The sequence below is a fragment of the Penaeus vannamei genome, chromosome 9 (assembly GCF_042767895.1).
Source record: "Penaeus vannamei isolate JL-2024 chromosome 9, ASM4276789v1, whole genome shotgun sequence".
Taxonomy (NCBI): Eukaryota; Metazoa; Arthropoda; class Malacostraca; order Decapoda; family Penaeidae; genus Penaeus; species Penaeus vannamei.
The window spans coordinates 47,671,429-47,681,428 of NC_091557.1; the positions used below are offsets into that span (position 1 = coordinate 47,671,429).

The following is a 10,000-nucleotide window of genomic DNA, read 5'->3' on the forward strand; positions in this document are numbered from 1 at the left end:
GGCGCGGAGGCGAACGGCGACCCAGGTGTGCGTTTTCGTTACTCTTTTATGGAGTCCATTTCGTTCTTTCTCATCCTCTTACGCCATTCTCACATGGTCGTACTATTTATATCTGAAGAACGAGAGTACTTTCACCCGAAGACGTTTATTGAAAGAGAAAAATAATGACAAAGAAAAACGCCCCAAAAAATTATTCTTGCATCATCGCCATCGCGCTGGTCATGGCTTTTTAAAATGTGAAATTGCGAAGAATCTTGAATTTTCTCGAACGCTCTCGTCACAGTGCTGCGTCAGGCGCTGCACTGCGCTGCGATGCAACGGAGGAGGGACGCGGCAGCAACCGTCTCAACTCGCTCTCCATGGGGACCACTCCACTGTATATGTGCGACTTTATATATATATATATATATATATATATATATATATATGTGTGTGTGTGTGTGTGTGTGTGTGTGTGTGTGTGTGTGTGTGTGTGTGTGTGTATACATACTATGATGACATATATAATATATATATATATATATATATATATATATATGTGTGTGTGTGTGTGTGTGTGTGTGTGTGTGTGTGTGTGTGTGTGTATATATATATATATATACATATGTTAGTATAAGAATAAAAGAAGCCATGATGGCCGGAAGTTCAATGTGTAAGAGGAAGCGTTCGTTAAGCTTCATTAAGTCCATAACCAACTATTCGAGATCAATGGCCCAATTCAATACTGGTTTTCATAATTACCGATAATTTAGAGTGAACAGGTTATGATCAACAAACGATCAAATTTGTTTTCACACGCACACGCGTACGCACGTACGCACGCACACATATATATATACATATAACGGCGTATATATAGATCATGAACGAACATGAGCATGCACATGCAACACACGCACACACACACACACACACAGATATGTGTGATTTATTTATAAATATATATACATATATATACCCACAAAAATACATATATGTATGTAAGTGATATATAATTTTTTTATGTATATATACATATATACACGTGTATATCCATATACATATATATACATAGATATATATATATATGTAAGTGATATATACATATTTTTTCTATGTATATATACATATATATATACATAGATACATATATACATATAAATATATAAACAAATATTTTATATATATATATATATATATATATATATATGTATATATATATATATATATATATATATATATATATATATATATATGTATATGTATATATATGTATATATATATATATATATATATATATATATATATATGTCCATCACTTCGAGCGAGCGCCCGCCCGCGCCGGCGCTGCTCCCGCCCTAACGGGACCGGGGCGCAGCGGCGGCGGCGGCGACGCGCCTCGTCCGCGTCTTCTGATCTGAACGTAGACCAGTGACGACCATCGCAAGGGGCGCGAAGCAGGTACGCCTTGCTTCAGTTTGCGTTCTCCCTGTTTCTTATTTATCCACCTTTCTTGCCTCTGTCTCTTCCGACTTTTGTCTTCTCTTCCCTTCCCTTCTCAATCCTTCCCATGCCATTCCCTCTTTTCCTTCTTTCCCTTTCCCTTTCCATCCCAGTGCCTTCTCTTCTCTTCTTTCCTCTCTCCTTTCCCCTTGCCTCTTTTCTCTTCTTTTTTTCTTCCATCTCCCCTTTCCTCTCTTTCCATCTCTCTCTCCACACACACGCACACCCACACCCGGCGCCTAAACGCTTTAGTTTCCTTCCTGCCCTTTCCCTCTTTCGCCCCCCCCCCCCCCGGCCTGCGTCTCTTCTCTTCTCGTCACCTCCTTCCTCGGGCTTTTTTCCCTCTTCCTTCGCCAGTTCTCGTTCGCCATCGAAAGGAGAATCCCAAAACACTCTCCCTTTTCTTTTTTTCTCTTCCTTTCCCACCCCCTCTTCCTCTTCTATTTTTTTTCCCCGTGAAGTTTCAGAAACCCCACTCACCCCCCCCCCCAAACGATTCACCTTGTGTCGTGAAGGTCTATTTCCATATGTTACCCACATGCTTTCCCGACCTTTCCCGCCCTTCCGTCCACTGCCCGGAGGCGTTGCTGTCCATTTTAATCGGTAACGGAGCTTTGGCAGAGGTTTTCTTTAGCTTTGTCTTTCATTGCTCTCTTTCTTTCCTTCCTTCGGCTCTCGCGCCATCGCTCATTCGCTAACTCCCTCCTCTTCCAACATCCCTTCATCGCGTCATCCTATTTCCTCTCTTCTCGCCCTCCCTCCGCACTCGTCTACGTTCCCTACCTCTCGCCCTTCTCCTCCCTCCCCGTCTAACTCCCTCCTTCTCCTCCCTTCCCTCTTCCTCCTCCTCCTCTTCTTCTTTCGCCTCCTCTTCCTCCACCTCCTCCTCCACACTTCACCCTCACCTGCACTCTCGATTCCGTTAGCAGCGCCCGAAGGAAAATGTTCTCTGATACAGCTGTTTTTTTTCTCCAATTTACTCTTTTGTTATAACGTTTCGCTTAAAGAACAGTTGAAAGACAGACGCAGTGAAATGATAGACTAAGTTCGTGTGTGTGTGTGTGTGTGTGTGTGTGTGTGTGTGTGTGTGTGTGTGTGTGTGTGTGTGTGTGTGTGTGTGTGTGTGTGTGTGTGTGTGTGTGTGTGTGTGTGTGTGTGGTGCATGTGCATGTTCATGTTCGTTCATGATCTATATATACGCCGTTATATATATATATAATATATATATATATATATATATATATATATATATATATATATATATATATATATATATGCATATTGATGCATTTATGATTTGCAATTGTTCGTAAAAGCCATGGCTACCAAACCTAGCATGTCATTCTTAACTAAAAGAACAAACGACTTCATGCAAGCAATGACCCTAGTTTTATTCTTGATATTTTGCTCAAATTGCAACCAAAGCAATTCTTTAAAAAAAATGCAATTGGTATTCTTGCACGAAACTAAACATATACTGCACGGTTTCTATTAGAGGTTTTCGCTGCAATCTGTCGATGCCAGTGTGAGAATACATGAATATCTCGCGCACCAATTCCACGCACCATTTTTTTTAGCTCAACCTCCTATGCATTAAAATACGTTCAGATATTTTATTTTTCTATTGCTATAGTATACACTATATTGTAGTTGTCCTGCAGAGTTCATTTACATTTAGTGCGACTTAGCTAAGCCAGGCCAGGCAAGGACAGACTCAGCCAAGCCACGCACCTTGCTGAGCCCAGCAGACGCACTCCGATCAGCATTCCGAGACTCCATAACATCAGTTCCATTCAGAACAAAACTCAGATCCTTCTGGAAACTCCTTGTTCATCCGCTCCAGTTCAGAAATCCTTTCGGGTTGTTAGTGGTCAAAGAACTTAGCTTAACTACCCGCGTGACTCCAGTTCATAAGTGTCTAGCGCTCTTCGTGTTTGTGTCGAAAACTGGACGGGCTGTAGTGACAGTTGTCCATTTTGCACTAATTGCACAGTAACTGCAGCCTTTTTTATTCATTTGCACATGTTACTTGATATATTTAGAGAAGCTGTCACCAGGCTATAAGGCTGAATATTTCTTCAGACGAACCGCTAAAACGCATCAAACTGTTGGTAATAACAGTGATAATGATGATGATCATCATCATCATCATGGTGATGATAATGAAAACGATACCGACAATAACATAGTAATCATGAAAACCACAGGGTTGCCTCACCAAATAATCCCCATCCCACCCCGCAGTTCCGCCCTCGGCCGCCGCCCGCGACGCCGTCCCGGCATCGGCCTCCGCTGCCCAAAGCTATTTCCCTGAAGCTCCGACGCACACCAAGCGAGGCGCCCTTCGCCCCACGCCGCTGCAGCCGCCGTGCAAGCAGCGCGCCGCGACAAGAGCGCTTGCAGCCTTCGAATGAACGCTCGAGCAGGACCAGTGGCAGCGACGCTAACATCTCGGCATCAGATGCGCTCGCGGAGGAAGGGCTCTGGAAAGCGAGTCCAAAGAAGTAAGGGTTGCCGGCGCCCGAGCGAGACGGGCCGACCGACGGGCTAAATGAGGGAAGGCCTTCGGGGGAGGGCGGTCGCCGGGGACAGGGAAGCGAAATGGGGGGGGGGGCGGCAAGGTGAAGCCCAGGTGCGTTATCTGAAGGCGGCGGCGCAGGCCCAGGCAGGACTCTCGCAGGGTCAGCGGCCCAGCCGACGTGAGCAACATGACAAGCATACGACCTCCTGCCCTCTCGCCCGCCCGCCGCCGCCGCCTCCTTCTTCTCCTCAACACAGCCTTAAGGAAAGAAGTGCTGATGAAAGAGAGACAAGAAGGAAGAAAAGGAAGAGTGAACGGGGTGCGTCAGACATCCCAGTGCCCCCCCCCCCCCTGAGCAGCAGCAGCGCCGATCGCCCGCGCGTGCGACTGCGTGTGGTCCGACGCAGTCCCATCGGCGACGCGGCTCCTCCACATTCCGCATTATTTACGGGAGCGATGCTCCTGCGCGGCATTCCGCCCTCTTGCGGAATCGCCTCTTATCTTCCCGAGAGCCTCTTTCCCCTCCGCCTCGCCTCCTTATCTCTGCCTCTTTGCCTTACGAGGAGCTCGTCCCGGGGGCAGTCGCCTGTTGATCGGCCGTCTTATCGGCGACGTCGGGGCTTATCTCCCGAATCGCGGGCCGGTCGCCCCGCCGGAGCTCCTGCTCGGCCGCGTCAGCTCGCGAGGAGAGGACTGGCCTGGCAGGAATCTGGCGGCGCCGGAGGACCTCAGACCATCCTCGGACTGGCTGATTCACGGCCTCTTCTCGCCCTCGCTTTCCGTCGCCCGCCCTCACCCCTCTCCCTCTCCTTCTCCGCTCTCTGTATCTCGGATTCCTTCTATTACTCTCTCTAGCTCTTTCTCCTGTATCCTCTCTCCTATTTTCCCCTCCCTTTCATCCTCCATTCCCTTCCATTTCCCTCTCTATTGCATCCCCTTCCTCACTCCTCCACATCCCCCCCTCCCTCTCCATCCTCACCCCTCCCTCCCTCCCCCTCCCGACCCGTTTTCCTCCGCTGGCCCTGATTCCCCCGCCGGAGCCGTCCCACAGGTGCGCTCCCCCCCCCCTCCCGCCGCATCTGCACGCGCGTCCTCCTGTGCATCTTCGGCGTTGTCTGCTGGCATTTCTCGTGTCTCTTCCCGTCGTCTCTTCTGCTTCTCCGTCCTTCTCTTCCTTCTTCCCTTCTCCATTCCTCCTCCGAAGCCTCTTGCGAAACCTGCAGCCTCCCTCTTCAGCCAGCATTTCCAGCGCACGGGAGCCGAGGCTGGCTCCCGATTCCAGCCCCTTCCGCGCGCAATAACCGAGCCAGCCGCCCCTTTTCCCTTTCCCTTCTGCTTGCTCCGCGGCTTCTTGCGACACGCCCGCACCCCGTCGTCCCTCACCCGCGCCCGCCGCCGTCCGCAGCGAGACGAGCGAGGAGCGCCGAGAAATCACGAATAATTGTTGGTGTTCGTGAAAAACAAAGCTGTCGCGACGGCGGCCTTGCTCTCTGCGCCATCGCAAGGGGGGGGGGGGGGCGAGTGGAGGGAGGGGGAAGGATGGGGAGGGGAAGCGTGCACACGCACATACATACACACAAACACTATACCTATGTGTGTGTATTCATGCATGCAAGCTTCCTAAGTAAAACCGTTAGAAAGCTTATCTTTGTTGTACATTACTTCACGAGTTGGGGCGAATGTAATTACATAAACACACATATATATGCATACACACATACACATATATATGCATATATATATATATATATATATATATATATATATATATATATATACACACATACACGTAAGAATATTTGCGTGCACACCTACATTCCCAGCGATTGCGGTCAGCTGGCCCGCCCGCAGCGCCTCCAGCGGCGATCACAGTCATCAGGGCGTCGAGATTGCGGCGGTCGGAAGCGCCAATCATGGCGTCGCGGCGCCAATTCGGGAACGGGCGATATGTCGGTCAAGTGCGCTGCAATTTGTCCGCGCTGCTGGACTCTGGCTCGAGGCTGAGTGAAAGAGAAAGAGAAAGAAATGAAGAGGGAGAGAGAAGGGAAAGAGGGAGGGGGGTTAGAGAGGGGGGAGGGAAGGGGAGAGAGAGAGAGATGAGGAAGGGAGGGAGGGGAGAGAGAGAGAGAGGAGGAAGGGAGGAAGCGGGAGGGAGGGGAGAGAGAGAGAGTATCCCGCGCACAAGGGCGTCTCGAGAGGTGAGGTTAAAGCCCCTCCTGAGCACTTTTTCGCGGGAAGGCTTCGGGTCGCCCACTTTTTCCGCCCAGAATCTTCACGGTCAGCTGATCACACGAATGCCAAGCATGTGTTCATCCCGCGCTGTTATTCCTGCTCCCACGTTTTCAACTGATAATTCCGAAGACAATTTTCCTCGACCAGACACCTTTCCCTCTGACCAAATGGCAATTGCAGGATTGCATTGGGCAAAGCATAAGAATCAGCAAAGGCAAAATATAGCAATTCCACAAGGACATTAGAGACAAAGGACGTCCTCCTCGCTACTACTGTTCGTCCTGAAGGGTGCCACCTGGCCCTCGCCCTCCGGGAGAGGACCGGGAGCGTGGCACTCGCCGCACGCTGCCACGACGCAAGAGCTGTGGCCTTCGTGTGCCAGTAACCCCGCGCCGCTCGGCCTTTATGTAACAGCTCTATTTTTGACCCGTTTCTCTGGAATGCAAAACGACAGCTGGCTCGTGTCTGGGGGGTTTTCTGAGGGGGGGGGGGTCTCTCTGGTGTTGTATTGTCTTTTTACTATTTAGTTCTTTCTCGGTTTCACTTTCTCTCTCTCTCTCTCTCTCTCTCTCTCTCTCTCTCTCTCTCTCTCTCTCTCTCTCTCTCTCTCTCTCTCTCTCTCTCTCTCTCTCTCTCCCCTCTCTCATACATTTTGTAGAAATTTAGGAGCAGGTACTGACTATTGTGGTTGTGGAAACGAAATTAACTCTTACTCATAAGAGCAGACTGCAAAATTCCCTCCATGCCCAATAAGACTGACCAATAACACTGATCGTGGACTTCATTTTCCTGAATACATCAGCTTTCCTACAGACGCCACCTTTGCTTCATACACGAATCGTGACATAAATGGCTCTCCGGCACGGTTCCAGAGGGGGGGGGGCGAGATGGGGCGGGTCTGGCGTCTGTCCCACGCTTTTTATGTAACGTGTACATCGTTGCGAAAACGATAATAGACTTTCCGCTCCACCTTATATATACATATATAGAGAGAAAGAGATAGATAGATATAGATACACACACACACACACACACACACACACACACACACACACACACACACACACACACACACACATATATATATATATATATATATATATATATATATATATATATATATGCACAGAGAGAGAGGGAGGGAGGGAGAGACTGTTTGACTGAAAAGTTTACTGCGAGCAAATCTCAAACGGCTGAGCTGACTTCGATTACGAGATCCCTCATTACTCAAGCTCATACTAGTATATTATCTTAAAATTAGCGCATTAATCTGCAAACTTGACTCTAAAGGGTTTCCTTGCTTTGCTCATGATACAATTGCACGGAACTTGACAGCAGCAATGTCTCCAGTGGCGACCAGCGCACTGAGGATACATCTGCAATGCCGGGGCGTCATGCTTCCTTTGGACATACACAGCGCCCGGGCACTCCGTCCCAGTGGCCATGACTGACGGGGAAATCCTTTGGGGAAATGCAGTGCGTACCTCCACTCCCACCCAAAAATGAACGTCATCATTTCTTAAACCTCCGCCGTCTTCATAGGACCTAAACAGCCGCCGGACCGCAGATAAGCGACCCGACAAGCCGTGCGTTCGCCGTCGCCGCCCTGACCTTCGTTAGATCTCGTAATCCTTTCCTCGACGGCAAACACTTGCTCGCGCTCGCCCCTTCGGTCCGTCGGTTCACTCCGGATAAAGAACCCGAAATGTCTGGGGAAAAATCTTACTGGGATATGCAACAAAATGCGAAGACATCTTGGCGTGGAACCTCTATGGACGGCCACCTGCCTCCAAGGAGTTAATTACTAGGTCTGTTTACCCTCCAACTTCATCGCGAAACTTTACTTCTGATTGTCTGTCACTGCTATTAAGTTTATTAATAACTTAGTAATTATGAATAAAATCAGAGAAAGGATATATCCGGTGAGGTCAAAAGGCCTATTCACTGACTCCTTGGTGCCTGGCACTTGCGCTGAGACAAGTCACGAAACAAAACGACAGTGGAAATTGCAAGGTCTTGGCGCACCGGGCTATCATAATGACGGCTATGTGAAGTGGAATGCAGGAATAGGTTGTCGATCATTGCAATAATAATGGCACATTATAACCATGTAACAGACAGTAACAATGATAATAACAACAATGTTGAAGATGATGATAATCATAATAATAATGACTGTGATAATAATCATTATTATTATTATTATTATTATTATTATTATTATTATTATTATTATTATTATTATTATTATTATTATTATTATTATTATTATTATTACTATTATTATTATTATTATCATCATCATCATCATCATCATCATCATCATCATCATCATCATCATCATCATCATCATCATCATCATCATCATCATCATCATCATCATCATCATTATTATTATCATTATTATTATTATTATCATAATCATTATCATAATTATTATCATTTTCATTATCATTATCATTTTTGTAATCATTTTTTTATTATCATTATCATCATTATTATCACAATAATAATATAAAATAATAACAGTGATGATAGCGATAACAATAATTACAACAATAGCAACGTCATTTAAAATAATAATAATAATAATAATAATAATAATAATAATAATAATAATAATAATAATAATAATAAAGATACTCGTGTTTATGAGTATAATGATAATGATAACGATAATGACAATATTTGATAATAATAACAATGATACTAAAAGCAACAATAATATTGCTAAAACTTATGATAACACTTATAATGATAATCTTAGAAAATGATCATAATAATGACAAAATAAAAATTATGCAAATAATGAATTACAGCAACACAGGTATTGAATATAATACACAAATCATATATAGGCCTACATTATCTCCAAAGTATTTATGATGTACTTACACTTGTTACACGAATGACATTCCCTACAAATTTGTCGCAACAAAGCAAATAATAAACAACAAAATGATAAATAAACAAATATCGGTAACCTAGTAACGAGAAGCACGCCTGACAATCTGTCACATAAATATAAAACAAAAATAGGATAATACACATACAATTTACTGGTCATGAATAAATAATAGTTGTCATGCGTTTGCATAGCATTAAGTATGATACACAGTATACAAATAACAGTGACAAAATGCTGATGGCGGTAGCATAGACAAGTAGTATCAATTCATATACGGACTCCATAGTTACAGCATCAACCCATTCAGACTTACCTGGCAGTCAGATCAAAACACCGATCCACGTGTCACAGAAAAAAAAATAAGTCAACACACTAGCGGAAGATGAATTCAGTCTAAAAAGAGTATCCAGTAAGGCAGCCTCTTCCTTAAATCTTTACTGTCACAGAAAAAAAGGATCAAACAGAAATGCACACAAACACACACAAAACTCAGAGAGAGAAAACAGTCACACAGCTCTCCATCCACGACGGCTGCCCAAGTGCAACTGGAGGATCTCTTTCGCTGAAGCGCCAGACGAGTCCTCCGCGGCGCTCCTGCCATCTAGCGGCATGGCACGAAACTTACGTTCTGGTATGGTCCTTTACCAACGCTATGTAATTATTTACGTTTGGCTGAAGTTCATAATTTCTTTTTTCTAGTTCCATCATTTTGTGAACGCAAAAATGTAATTTTTAAGATAACAAAATCGTTAGTTATTCTTCTTTGAGCAATTTACCAGATGAATTCACGTGTTTAGTCTGATCACTTTATGGACAAGCGATATATATATATATATATATATATATATATATATATA

General features: G+C 45.3%; 1 protein-coding gene across 2 annotated transcripts in view; it reads right to left on the bottom strand.

The window, feature by feature from the left end:
* The window catches only part of LOC113823404 (uncharacterized), a 162,746-nt gene extending 153,070 nt beyond the window's left edge, over nt 1–9,676 (bottom strand). For both annotated transcript variants that reach the window (XM_070125890.1, XM_070125889.1), the window contains exon 1: nt 9,457–9,676. The gene's annotated coding sequence lies outside the window, so the exon portion shown is untranslated. The remainder of the gene's footprint in view (nt 1–9,456) is intronic.
* Nucleotides 9,677–10,000: the final 324 nt, after the last annotated feature.